Raw genomic sequence first — 12,949 nt, forward strand, 5'->3', positions numbered from 1 at the left:
TTCTTCCCCTGCACTGGGGCAGCAGGTGTTTGGGGACTGCCCTGCCCCTGGGCTCCAGCCCCCTTCCCCGCTGTGGGGCAGGGGGGCGGGTTGGGCTTGGCACATTCCTGCCGGCTGCAGTGTTTCCATTTGCACAGAGCCAGCCTCCGGTGGCCAGTGCTGGCCGCTCCAGCAGCACTGGGCTCCCCTGGCATGCGTGTGTGCAGGGGGGTGGCCACGCCAGGGCCCCTCTGCCGCCGGGCCAGGGGGCGCTGCGGCCCTTTCTCCTCTGCCAGGGGAGAAGTGGTTTGTTTTTCTTGCTAATTTAATCCCTGGTTCTACCCCAACCCCCCACATCTGTGAAGGTTCCAGAATAAAAGGGTACGAAGTCACCCTGTGTGTGCTGGGGCTGGGAGCCGGGGCCCTGCTGGGCATGGGGCAGGGCTGAGGATCGGACAGGAGCTCACGCTGGGGGACACTGGGCAGCGGGCATCCTCTCAGTGCTTTGGTCCTCTCATGGGGGCAGTGGCCCCTTCCCTCCCCCAGGACTTGCCAAAGGCTCTGCCCAGGGCTTTGCCAGCCTGGGCCCGGGCAGGAGCCCCCGGGAGGCAGCTCAGGAGTCATGCCTCTGTGGGGCAGCTCTACCCCCTGCAAGGAGAAGGGGGCCGTGTGCTCGGGGGGGGGGGGGGGTCGCTATGTCTGTACTGCCCTGTCCAGGCTGGGCACTGTGCCCTGGGAAAGGACTGGGCTCATGGCAGAACCCGCTGACTGGTAGGAGGCAGAGCCTCTGTATGGCATCCGTGAGCCCATGGCTGGACATCAGGGCTGCAAGCATGGGCTGCCGTCCCACCGACTGGGCGCTAGATGCCCCAGCTCGCCCTGCTGGATCCCAGCTTAGGGGGAGCCTGGTACTGGTGCCAGACTCCGTCCACCCCGCCCACACAGCAAGGTGCACTGGGCTGGGCTTCCAGCTGGGCTGCACGTTTCCTTACAGCTGCAGGCAGAGCTGTACACTGCCGGGCCCCTCGCCCACAGGCCAGTCTGGAACCCCGTCGCGCTGCCGTCCTGGCTCAGCAGCGTCTGTTCCTCGGGGTGCTGCGAAGGCTCCCCGACGTTCTGGACCGGAGCGGCTGTGTGTTTCCAGGTTACTGCTTGTGGACAGGCGGAGCAGAGCCCTGCCCAGTTGAGTGTAGGACCTTGTTTCCCTGGCCAGCCGTCAGTGGCCCAGGGGCGGTTCCGCAGGGATCTGCCATGGGCCTCGCGAGCTGGAAGAAAACCAAGTCTCGGCTGCTAATGCTTGTGGATGCCTCTGATGGGTGGCGCGGTCAGTGCTGCTGGGACCAGGGCAGTCCATCCGGGAAGCTTTCGAACAAACCGTGTTTGAATCCTGCCACTGGCAATGTCCTGCACGTAGTCCCAAGGAAGACCGGCCCTGCCTCCAGGCTGGGGGCTGCGTCCTGGAAAGCCGTCACTGGGCAGGATATGGAGGCTAGAGCGACTCGACATGCGCTCGCAGTGCCGTGCTGGGGCCTAGAGCGCTGATGGGATCCTTGCAGATGTAAACGGGAGCCGGGAGGTGATTTTACCGCTGTGTACAGCACTGCAGTGACGCTGGGTGGTATTTCGAACACAACGCTGAAATATTGGAGGGGGCAGAGAAGAGCCATGGAACTGATTGAAGGGCTGGAGAAAAGGCCTGATGTGCCTTGAGTGACAGCTGTAAGGAGCCTGATCTGTGTAGCTTACCAAAATGGTGATCAAGCGGTGACTTGATTGCAGGGCGGAAGTCCCTTCCTGGGGGAAATGACTGAGTCTGAACGGGCTCGTTACACTAGTGGGGAAAGGCAGTACAGGCCTGTGCCAGGAAGATGAAGCTGGACCCCTTCAGATTGGAAATAAGGCCCAAGGGAAGTGGGGGATTCTCCATCTCTTTGTGTCTTCACATCCACCCTGGAAGTTGGTTTAGCCAGTTGCAAGTTATTAACTCAATACAGAGGAACTTGGGTGTGGTTCTCTGGCCTGGTCTACGCGGGATCTATTAAATATGTAAATTAGCTCATGTAATTTGCATCGAATATCACATGGGGCTGACCCACACTCGGCTGTTGTGCCAGTTCTGGGGTCCCCATATGGGAAGGCTGGTGGTGAAAGGGAAAAGGCTTGGAAGAGTGACAGGATCGATGCAAGGGCTGCCCAGCTTCCCTGGAGGCGCTCGGTCTGTGCAACGGAACAAAGAGAAGGCGAAGGTGACTTGGTCATGGTCAGACGCTGATGCTGACACTCTTTCCATTCCACTAGTACCTCTGAAGGGTCATAGAATCTGAATCTCAGGGTTGGAAGGGACCTCAGGAGGTATCTAGTCCAACCCCCTGCTCAAAGCAGGACCAATTCCCAACTAAATCATCCCAGCCAGGGCTGTGTCAAGCCTGACCTTAAAAACCTCTAAGGAAGGAGATTCCACCACCTCCCTAGGGAACCCATTCCAGTGCTTCACCACCCTCCTAGGGAAATAGTGTTTCCTAATATCCAGCCTAAACCTCCCCCACTGCAATTTGAGACCATTGCTCCTTGTTCTGTCATCTACTACCACTGAGAACAGTCTAGATCCATCCTCTTTGGAACCCCCTTTCAGGTAGTTGAAAGCAGCTATCAAATCCCCCCTCATTCTTCTCTTCTGCAGACTAAACAATCCCAGTTCCCTCAGCCTCTCCTCGTAAGTCACATGCTCCAGCCCCCTTATCATTTTTGTTGCCCTCCGCTGGACTCTCTCCAATTTGTCCACATCCTTCTTGTAGTGTGGGGCCCAAAACTAGACACAGTACTCCAGATGAGGCCTCACCAATGTCAGATTGAGGGGAATGATCATGTCCCTCAATCTGCTGGCAATGACCCTACTTATACAGCTCAAAATGCCGTTAGCCTTCTTGGCAACAAGGGCACACTGTCGACTCATATCCAGCTTTTCGTCCACTGTAACCCCTACATCCTTTTCTGCAGAACTGCTGCCTAGCCACTCGGTCCCTAGTCTGTAGCAGTGCATGGGATTCTTCCATCCTAAGTGCAGGACTCCTCACTTGTCCTTGTTGAACCTCATCAGGTTTCTTTTGGCCCAATCCTCTAATTTGTCTAGGTCCCTCTGTATCCTATCCCTACCCTCGTGTGTATCTACCACTCCTCACAATTTAGTGTCATCTGCAAACTTGCTGAGGGTGCAGTCCACACCATCCTCCAGATCGTTAATGAAGATATTGAACAAAACCGGCCCCAGGACCAACCCTTGGGGCACTCCACTTGAAACCGGCTGCCAACTAGACATGGAGCCATTGATCGCTACCCATTGAGCCCGATGATCTAGCCAGCTTTCTATCCACCTTATAGTCCATTCATCCAGCCCATACTTCTTTAACTTGCTGGCAAGAATACTGTGGGAGACCATATCAAAAGCTTTGCTAAAGTCAAGGAATAACACATCCACCGCTTTCCCCTCATCCACAGAGCCAGTTATCTCCTCATAGAAGGCTATTAGGTTAGTCAGGCATGACTTGCCCTTGGGGAATCCCTACCCTTGGTGAATGCTGACTGTTACTGATCACTTTCCTCTCCTCTAAGTGCTTCAGAATTGATTCCTTGAGGACCTGCTCTATGATTTTTCCAGGGACAGGTGAGGCTGACTGGCCTGTAGTTCCCCGGATCCTCCTCCTTCCCTTTTTTAAAGATGGGCACTACATTAGCCTTTTTCCAGTCATCTGGGACCTCCCCCGATCGCTATGAGTTTTCAAAGATAATGGCCAATGGCTCTGTAATCACAGCCGCCAACTCCTTTAGCACCCTTGGATGCAGCGCATCCGGCCCCATGGACTTGTGCTCGTCCAGGTTTTCTAAATAATCCCGAACTACTTCTTTCTCCACAGAGGGCTGGTCACCTTTTCCCCATACCGTGCTGCAGAGTGCAGCTGTCTGGGAGCTGACCTTGTTCGTGAAGACAGAGGCAAAAAAAAACATTGAGTACATTAGCTTTCTCCACATCCTCTGTCACTAGGTTGCCTCCCTCATTCAGTGAGGGGCCCACACTCTCCTTGACTTTCTTCTTGTTGCTAACATACCTGAAGAAACCTTTCTTGTTACTTGTAACATCTCTTGCTAGCTGCAACTCTAAGTGTGATTTGGCCTTCCTGATTTCACTCCTGCATGCCTGAGCAATATTTTTATACTCCTCCCTGGTCATTTGTCCAATCTTCCACTTCTTGTAAGCTTCTTTTTTCTGTTAAAGATCAGCAAGGATTTCACTGTTAAATATGGCAGGCGACCAGCTTGGCTTACTATTCTTTCTACACATTGGGATGGTTTGTTCCTGCAACCTCAATAAGGATTCTTTAAAATACATCCAGCTTTCCTCGACTCCTTTCCCCGTCATGTTATTCTCCCAGGGGACCTTGCCCATCAGTTCCCTGAGGGAGTCGAAGTCTGCTTTTCTGAAGTCCAGGGTCTCTGATCTACTGCTTTCCTTTCTTCCTTGTGTCAGGATCCTGAACTCGACCATCTCATGGTCACTGCCTCCCAGGTTCCCATCCACTATTGCTTCCTCTACTATTTCTTCCCTGTTTGTGAGCAGCAGGTCAAGAAGAGCTTTTCCCCTAGTTGGTTCCTCCAGCACTTGCACCAGGAAATTGTCCCCTACACTTTCCAGAAACTTCCTGGATTGTCTGTGCACTGCTGTATTGCTCTCCCAGCAGATATCAGGGTGATTGAAGTCTCCCGTGAGAACCAGGGAAGAAAGCTAATAGGCCTGTCAGCCTGACATCACTGCAGGGCAAGGTGATTGGCTGATACAGGACTTGATTCATAAAGAACTAAAGGAGGGAAATGTAATTAATGCAAATCCGCATGGGTTTATGGAAAAGAGATCATGTTAAACTGTCACGAGAGCACAGGCTCGGGGCTCTGGATGAAGCCAGGCAGGATGCTGGGGTCAGCATCTCCCCTCAGGGCACTTGTCACCAGGGCAAGCCCCTCGGGATATTCAGCCCCCTGGTCACAGCAAGTCTCCCTGGGGGAGCCTCACCCCCAAAGGGCCCTGCCCCCACGCCACAGCCAGCCGTGACTCAGCCCGCGTGTGGCAGACGGGTTATTATAATCAGGAACCCAGCATAGAACAGAGCTTGATTGCTGAAAGTCCCTGTTTTTGGTGGTAAGTCCGGGTGGGGGGAGAGGGAGCAGAGCCCTGAGGTCCCCCTCCCACAGCTCAGCTTCAGTCACCGCCAGCTGCCCTCCTGTCCTTTGTCTCTTTCCCAGGCAAACAGGTTGTCACGGAGTCCCTGGGCGATGCTCTGGAACTGCTCCCCCCAAAGCCAGCCAGGTTCTGGAACTACTCTCTGTGGAGCAGCCTGTCTTCAGGGCAGGAAGCTCACATGGCTTCACCTCCTGGGTCTGACCTTGGAGCATTCAGCATCCTCTGCCCCTCCGTGCACTTCCCCCAGCGAGTCCGCCCAGGCGGGGTCCTGGGGGGGGGGGCCAGAAGGTCCTGCACCCCCACTTCGCAGTCAGACGTGAAAACAGAGGTTTATTAGATGATAGGAACAGGTCTAAAACAGAGCTTGTAGGTACAAAGAACAGGACCCCTCAGCCGGGTCTATTCTGTGGCCCAGCGAGCCAGACCCCCACGTCTGTACTTCACTCCTCGTCCCCAGCCAGCTCCAAACTGACACCCCCCCCCAGCCCCTCCTCTCTGGCCTTTGTCTCTTTCCCGGGCCAGGAGGTCACCTGATCTCTTTGTTCTCCTTTAGCCATCCCCTTGCAGGGGGGAAGGGCCCCAGCCAGTTGTTGCTAGCAGATTGTTGGCCATTTATGCACACTGGGGATTTAAGAAATGCATAGGGGAAACTGAGGCACCCAAACCGTATTCAGAGGAAACATTAAGAACAGTCCCACTTCGTCACAGGTCCCCCGGCATCCACTTCTCACTTTGTTCTCCAACACCTCCCCCGGCTCTTGCAAAGGGTGGGCTCCGGCCATCAGTTGCCAGGATACAGAGCATCTGTCCATTCTCTGTGCCCAGGCAGCCCATCAGCAGTCAGGGGAAACTGAGGCACACACTATTCAGAAACACATTAAGAACATTCCCACTTCATCACAGATTAACTTGATAGCTCTCTTTGATGAGATTACAAGTTTGGTTGATAAAATTAATAGTTCGATGAAGGGGGTTTTCTTATGGGTTTGCATTAAGATGGGGTGTGTGTGTATGTGTATTTCCCTGTATGTTTAACAAGGTGGTGGGAGAGGGATTGTAGTTTCAGAGGGCCAGCTGTGACCTCACCTAGTTGCTGGGACCCCGGCCAACGGCCTGGAGATGGAGTACGGTGCAGCTCCGCTTGGCAGTCAGCCGGTTCTGGCCAGTGGGAGGACAATGGGCTGTGGAGAGAGGACCCCGGTGCCCTGACCAGCCGTTCCGGCCAGTGGGAACAAAGGATGGAAGAGAGGGGGCCCCAGCGACGGGTTTGCCTGGGACAGAAGACGCAGGAGAGGTTCTTGGGGAAGGTGATAGAAGGGGCTCGGCTGGAAGGAGGGGGCAGCTGGATGGGAGACAGAGTGGACTGGGACAGACCCAGCTGGCCAGGGCTGAGGCCTCTGAGAACTGCCTGGGCTGGGTTCAGACACTTAATAAACCTGTTTGACACCAGCTGAGGGTCCCTGCAGGCTAGTGTGAGGGAGTCACAGGTCCGATGCTCTGGGACTGCTCGGTATGAAGCCAGCAGGACCCTGGGTAGCGTGACTCCCCTCAGGGCTGTCCAGGGCAAGGAGCCTCCTCGGCTATGGCCTTCCTGGTCTGAGCTGGGTGCATCCAGCCCCCTGTTCTCACCGTGCACTTCCTGTTCATGGGTCGGGATCCCTGCGGAAGCCAAAGGGCCCTGCACCCCAATGCTGCAGTCAGCCGTCACTGCGCCAGCGTGTGGCACAGCATAGCACGGAGCTTGTCAGCACAGAAATCAATGACTTTCAGCCAAGTTAGTCTGGGGGGGGACCCCGGGCCTGGTGCCCCCTCCATGCCCTGTTTCCTTGCCCCTCTTCCTGGTCTTTGTCTCCCTTCCCAGGCAAAGTGTCACCTGGTCACATCCCCCTCCTGGGGGCACCAGCCATTGCCTATGTGCAGGCCCCTCGAGCCGCCTCGCCTGCACTGAGGGTCTCAGCAAAAGTCACACCCTCATTCCCACCATCTAGGCATTGGTGCAGCACGCAGGGAAACTGAGGCACACACGGTATTCATGCAAAACAGTAACACTCCCATACAACCTAATGGGAAAAACCCACTTGGTTACAGCTAGAGAGCGGTGGCATTGTTCCCTCTAGGAGGGGAGGCCCGGGGGTCCAGAGCGAGGGGACCCCCTGAGGGGGCCCACGGCGAGAGACAGGTGTGCTGGAGGCTGGACCCTGCCCCGAGAAAGGTGGTCACACTGAATCCGGTTCCTCCCCAGGACCGTACAAAGCTGAGAGAACATGGGGCCTGGGAGTCTGTGACAGACGTAATATACTGACTTCCGGAAGGTGACAGATGAACAGAGTGGTATGCCACCGCCGCGGCGGTGTCGCTGTGCAGCCCAGGATACTGGACGGCATGGGTGAGGTAACATCTCAGAGTAGCTCACAAGCTTGTCACCAACAGAAGATTTTTATTTCCCCTGACTTGTCTCTGTGACGTTAACATCGTACCCACGTGTAATGGATTTAAAACGGGCTGACCGCCAACTCTCCGAATGGGGGTGGGGATCGTCGAGCTGGGCGGTATCCAGTGGGGTCCTGCAGGGAGTGGTTCTTAGCCCTGCACTATTTACTATTTCATCAGTTACCTGAAAAAAAATAAAGCATCACCATGGTGACCTGGATTGCTTGGTAAGCTGGGTGCAAGCAGACAGTGCATTTAATACCACTGAATGTAAACACAGCTAGGCACAAAGGCTGCAGGCCCCGCTTACAGGGTGGGGGGATCTCTCCTAGAAAGCAGGGACTGGAGTGGGGGGGATAATAAGCTGAACACAAGCTCCCAGGGTGATGGTGTGGTCAAATGAGCTGATGTGATCCTGGCATGAACAGAAATTGCGCTCGGGAGGTGATTTTCCCTCTGTCTCTGGCACCGCTGGCTGGAATCCTGTGTCCAGTTTGGGAGCCCACAATTCAAGAAGGAAGTTGATACACGAGAGGGCTCAGCGAAGAGCCCCACGATTGATTAAAGGGTTAGAAACCTGCCTTTGAGTGACAGACCCAGGGAGATCGCTGTGAGAAGGTTGCGGGGTGACGTGATCCACGTACCAACGGGGGAACCGCTATTTAACAATGGGCTCTTCACGCTAGCAGGGAAAGGTCTGATGCTCCAGTGGCTGGGAGCTGGAGCTAGACACGTTCAGGCTGGACTAACGTACCTTCGTAAGCCCGGGGTGCTGGGGGAGTCTCCATCCCTGGCAGTTGTTAAATCAGGACAGGTTGTTCGGCTCTAGGAGCTACTGGGGGGCAGGTCTCTGGCCTGTGATACATGGGTCAGCCTAGCCCTAGTTGGTCATAATGGTGCCTTCTGGCCTTTGAGTCTATGACCCAGCCCCCCACCCCCCAATGATGCAGCTCCCCATCTCCCACCCCCATGGCACAGCCCCTCTCCCTCCTTCCTTGATTAGTTCACCCCCAGTCCCACCCAACCATTGTGAGATTCAGCTCCACCGATTCCCCTGCCTTGGGCTTTCCCGGTGCAGCCAATCCCTGCTTCCCTGACACACGGCAGGGCTGGTGGGGAAGTGGTTGAGGATCCCAGGCTCAGTTCACTAACTGGAGGCTTCTGCTAAAATGACCAGCAGGGAACAGTTAACATGTTGTCATTAGGGCTCAGAGTGAACATGCTGTTAAGAGGCCTGGGGCAGTGCCCCTCCCACACCTGTACCTGCTGAGGCTCTGTGCACACTCAGGCAGCGTTGCTTACCCTCAGGGCGCAGGGAAGGGTTTCTCTGCTCCATAGGAGCTAGCGGCTATTCCGGGAAGAGCAGAATCAGGGCCCGATGGAGCCCCTCCCCCCTGTCATGTGCCCAAGGCCAGAAGGGACTAACATGACTGGCTTCTAGCCTGACTCCTGTCTCACAGGAACCTGGCAGGGATGGAGAATCCGGCATGACCCTGGGAAACTGCCCCCGTGGCTAATTCCCCTCCCTGCTGTACTCCGCGTCCCTGTGTTTCCAGGCGGTGTGTGTCTGGCTTCAGCATCCAGCCACGGGGCCGGTTCTGCCTTCTCTGTCAGAGGGGAGCCCGTGAGCGCATCACCCCCCAGCAGGATTGGCCCCGGAGGCACTGACTCCGCTGCAGGAGCCTGGTGCGCTGCCCCCAGGGAGGGAGAAGGTCTAGCTGTGGGGCCGACCCCTGGAGCTCCAGCCGCCCAAGGGAGGGCACTGGCCACCAGGGAGCCCCGGCCCTCCCCCCAAGCTGCCAAGCTGAGGTTCAGCAGAAACACCTGGGGACGTGCCAGCCCCATCCCCATCCCCTGCGACCGGGGCAGCATGGGCTGGTGCTGACAGACCCACGGTGAGCCAGGGCTCAGACAGGCACCGCTGGGGTTAGCATCGCCTCTGGTGTGTGTGAAGGGGCCCAAGCGCGTAGTCCAGCCTATGGCCTGCCCATGGCACCCCTCCTGCTGTGAGGTGACCCCAGAGCTGCTCCTGCCCCCCTCCCGGCGCGGCCTGGACCCTGCCCCCCTCCCAGCGCGGCCCCTGCCCCCCTCCCAGTGCAGCCTGGCCCCTGCCCCCCTCCTGGCGTGACCTGGACCCTGCCCCCCTCCCGGCGCGGCCCCTGCCCCCTCCCAGTGCAGCCTGGCCCCTGCCCCCTCCCGGCGTGACCTGGACCCTGCCCCCTCCCAGTGCGACCTGGACCCTGCCCCCTCCCGGCGCGGCCTGGCCCTTGTATGACTCCTGGTGCAGCCCCTGCCCCCCGCCCGGCGCGCCCGGGACCCTGCCCCCCTCCCGGCGCGGCCTGGACCCTGCCCCCCTCCCAGCGCGGCCAGGCCCGTGTACCACTCCTGGTGCAGCCCCTGCCCCCCCCCCGGCGTGGCCTGGCCCCTGCCCCCCTCCTGGCATGACCTGGCCCCTGCCCCCCTCCCGGTGCAGCCCCGGCCCCCCGTCCAGCGCGCCCAGGCCCCTGCCCCCCTCCCGGCGCGGCCTGGACCCTGCCCCCCTCCCGGCGCGGCCTGGACCCTGCCCCCCTCCCGGCGCGGCCTGGCCCTTGTACGACTCCTGGTGCAGTCCCTGCCCCCCTCCTGGCGCAGCCTGGCCCCTGCCCCCTTCCTGGTGAGGCCCAACCTGACTGTGTCTCGGTGACCCCAGACGCAGGGTCCCCCAGAGGGAACAGGCAGGAAGAAACGTCCCTGGGGGTGGGGGCAGAGCGTGGGGGGCCTGCCCACATCAGCTGGGGGTTTGGCCGGGGCCTGGGATGGGCAGGACTAGTGAGGATCCCCCCAGCAGGGGCAATGGCTGTAACGGGCCAGGGCCTGGGAGACCCCGAGGTATGCTGCCCCCTCGAGCTGTCGGGGGACACTGAATGCCCCCCCACCTGGGGTAACAGGGGGCACAGGGCACGTGCAGCCCCCCCAGTCTAACACCAGCTCCTGCACCCCTCTGACGGGCAGGTTAGAGCCCAGGAGTCCTGGCTCCCACCCCCCGACCCCACGCCCCTCCCGGAGCCGGGGAGAGAACCCAGGAGTCCTGGCTCCCAGCCCCCCCCACGCCCCTCCTGCAGCCAGGGAGAGAACCCAGGAGTCCTGACTCCCAGCCCCCCACCCCACGCCCCTCCCGCAGCCAGGGAGAGAACCCAGGAGTCCTGGCTCCCAGCCCCCCCTGCTCTAACCCACCAGCCCCCACTCCTCTCCCGGAGCCAGGGAGAGAACCCAGGAGTCCTGGCTCCCAGCCCCCCCACGCCCCTCCTGCAGCCAGGGAGAGAACCCAGGAGTCCTGGCTCCCACCCCCCGACCCCACGCCCCTCCCGCAGCCGGGGAGAGAGCCCAGGAGTCCTGGCTCCCACCCCCCCCGACCCCATGCCCCTCCTGCAGCCAGAGAGAGAACCCAGGAGTCCTGGCTCCCAGACCCCCCCTGCTCTAACCCACCAGCCCCCACTCCCCTTCCGGAGCCAGAGAGAGAACCCAGGAGTCCTGGCTCCCAGCTCTAACCCACCAGCCCCCACGCCCCTCCTGCAGCCAGGGAGAGAACCCAGGAGTCCTGGCTCCCAGCCCCCCTCCCCTCCCAGAGATGGGGAGAGAACCCAGGAGTCCTGGCTCCCAGCCCCTCCCCTCGTGAGCAAAGCTCCCCCTTCCCATCAGGGACTCACCCCGGAGATGCCCGGGCCGGTGGGGCTGGGAGGGGGAATAGCCCCGCCCCCGGCACCGCCCCCAGCCCCGCCCGGCCTCCGGCGGGGATAGTCCCTGTCCGGTCCGCGCCCCCTCCCCTGGGCTGGCGGAGCCGGGTGAGAGCGGGGCGGGGTCCTGCCGGGGGGGGGTTTGCGGGGCTGGGGGGGTCCTGCCGGGCGGGGTTGCGGGGCTGGGGGTTCCTGCCGGGGTGGGGTTGCGGGGCTGGGGTCCTGCTGGGGTGCAGGGCTGGCGGGTCCTGCCGGGGGGTTGCGGGGCTGGGGTCCTGCCGGGGTTGCGGGGCTGGGGGTTCCTGCCGGGCGGGGTTGCGGGGCTGGGGGTCCTGCCGGGGTTGCGGGGCTGGCGGGGTCCTGCCGGGCGGGGCGTTGCGGGGCTGGCGGGTCCTGCCGGGGTTGCAGGGCTGGGGGTCCTGCCGGGGTTGTGGGGCTGGGGGGGTCCTGCCGGGGGGGGGTTTGTGGGGCTGGCGGGGTCCAGCCGGGGGGTTGCGGGGCTGGGGGTTGCGGGGCTGGGGGTCCTGCCGGGCAGTGGTTGCAGGGGCTGGCGGGGTCCTGCCGGGGTTGCAGGGCTGGCGGGGTCCTGCCGGGCGGGGCGTTGCGGGGCTGGCGGGGTCCTGCCGGGGTTGCAGGGCTGGGGGTCCTGCCGGGGTTGCAGGGCTGGCGGGATCCTGCCGGGCGGGGTTGCGGGGCTGGGGTCCTCCCGGGGTTGTGGGGCTGGGGTCCTGCCGGGGTTTGTGGGGCTGGCAGGGTCCTGCCGGGGTTGCAGGGCTGGGGGTTCCTGCCGGGGTTGCAGGGCTGGCGGGGTCCTGCCGGGCGGGGTTTGCGGGTCTGGGGTTCCTGCCGGGGTTTCTGCCCAGCTGTTCCAGCTTCTGGGACCCCCCTAGAGCTGCGCTGGGCTGTGTCGGGGGGGCGGGAGGGGGAGTCCCCTGATGGCTGGTCCGGGAGGGGAGCCCTGGCCCCGGGGGTCTCGGAAGCAGGTGCCTGGGCCAGCTGGGGTGTCTTGGGGCATCTCCCCCAAGCTACGAGCGGGGCCCCCTCCCTTGCCCTGCAGCGTCCGGGTGTGTGCGGGGGGGGTCCCCCAACGGGGCATTAACCCCTTTTCTCCCGGCAGAGCCTGGTGCTGGCGGCAAGGGGGCACCCGGCTCAGCGCCTCCCCATGGGCCAAGCCCAGCAGCTCCCCTTGGGAGCCCCGAAGACCCTCGGGAGCCCCTCCCCAAAGGACTCTGCCTTGTTGTCCCCGCCTGGGGCCCCCGCTCCCCTGGGTCCCCTGCCCAGGTCCCCAGTCCCCCTGCCCTTGGCCCCTGTTCCCCCAGTCCCTCTGCTCGGGGCCCCCGCTCCCCCAGTCTCCCCAGTCCCCCTGCCTGGGGCCCCCGCTCCCCCAGTCCCTCCACCACTGCCCGTGGCCCCTCTTCCCCCAGTCCCCAAACCCGGGGCCCCCACTGCCCCAGTCCCCCCGGTCACCCTGCCCAGGGCCCTCATGTCCCCAATCCCCCCATCCGGGGCCCCCGCTCCCCCAGTCCCCACACCCCTGCCTGTGGCCCCTGTTTCCCCAGTCCTCACATCCGGGGCCCCCGCTCCCCCAGTCCCCACA

Source organism: Mauremys reevesii, linkage group 1 (genome assembly GCF_016161935.1).
Source record: "Mauremys reevesii isolate NIE-2019 linkage group 1, ASM1616193v1, whole genome shotgun sequence".
NCBI classification, from domain to species: domain Eukaryota; kingdom Metazoa; phylum Chordata; order Testudines; family Geoemydidae; genus Mauremys; species Mauremys reevesii.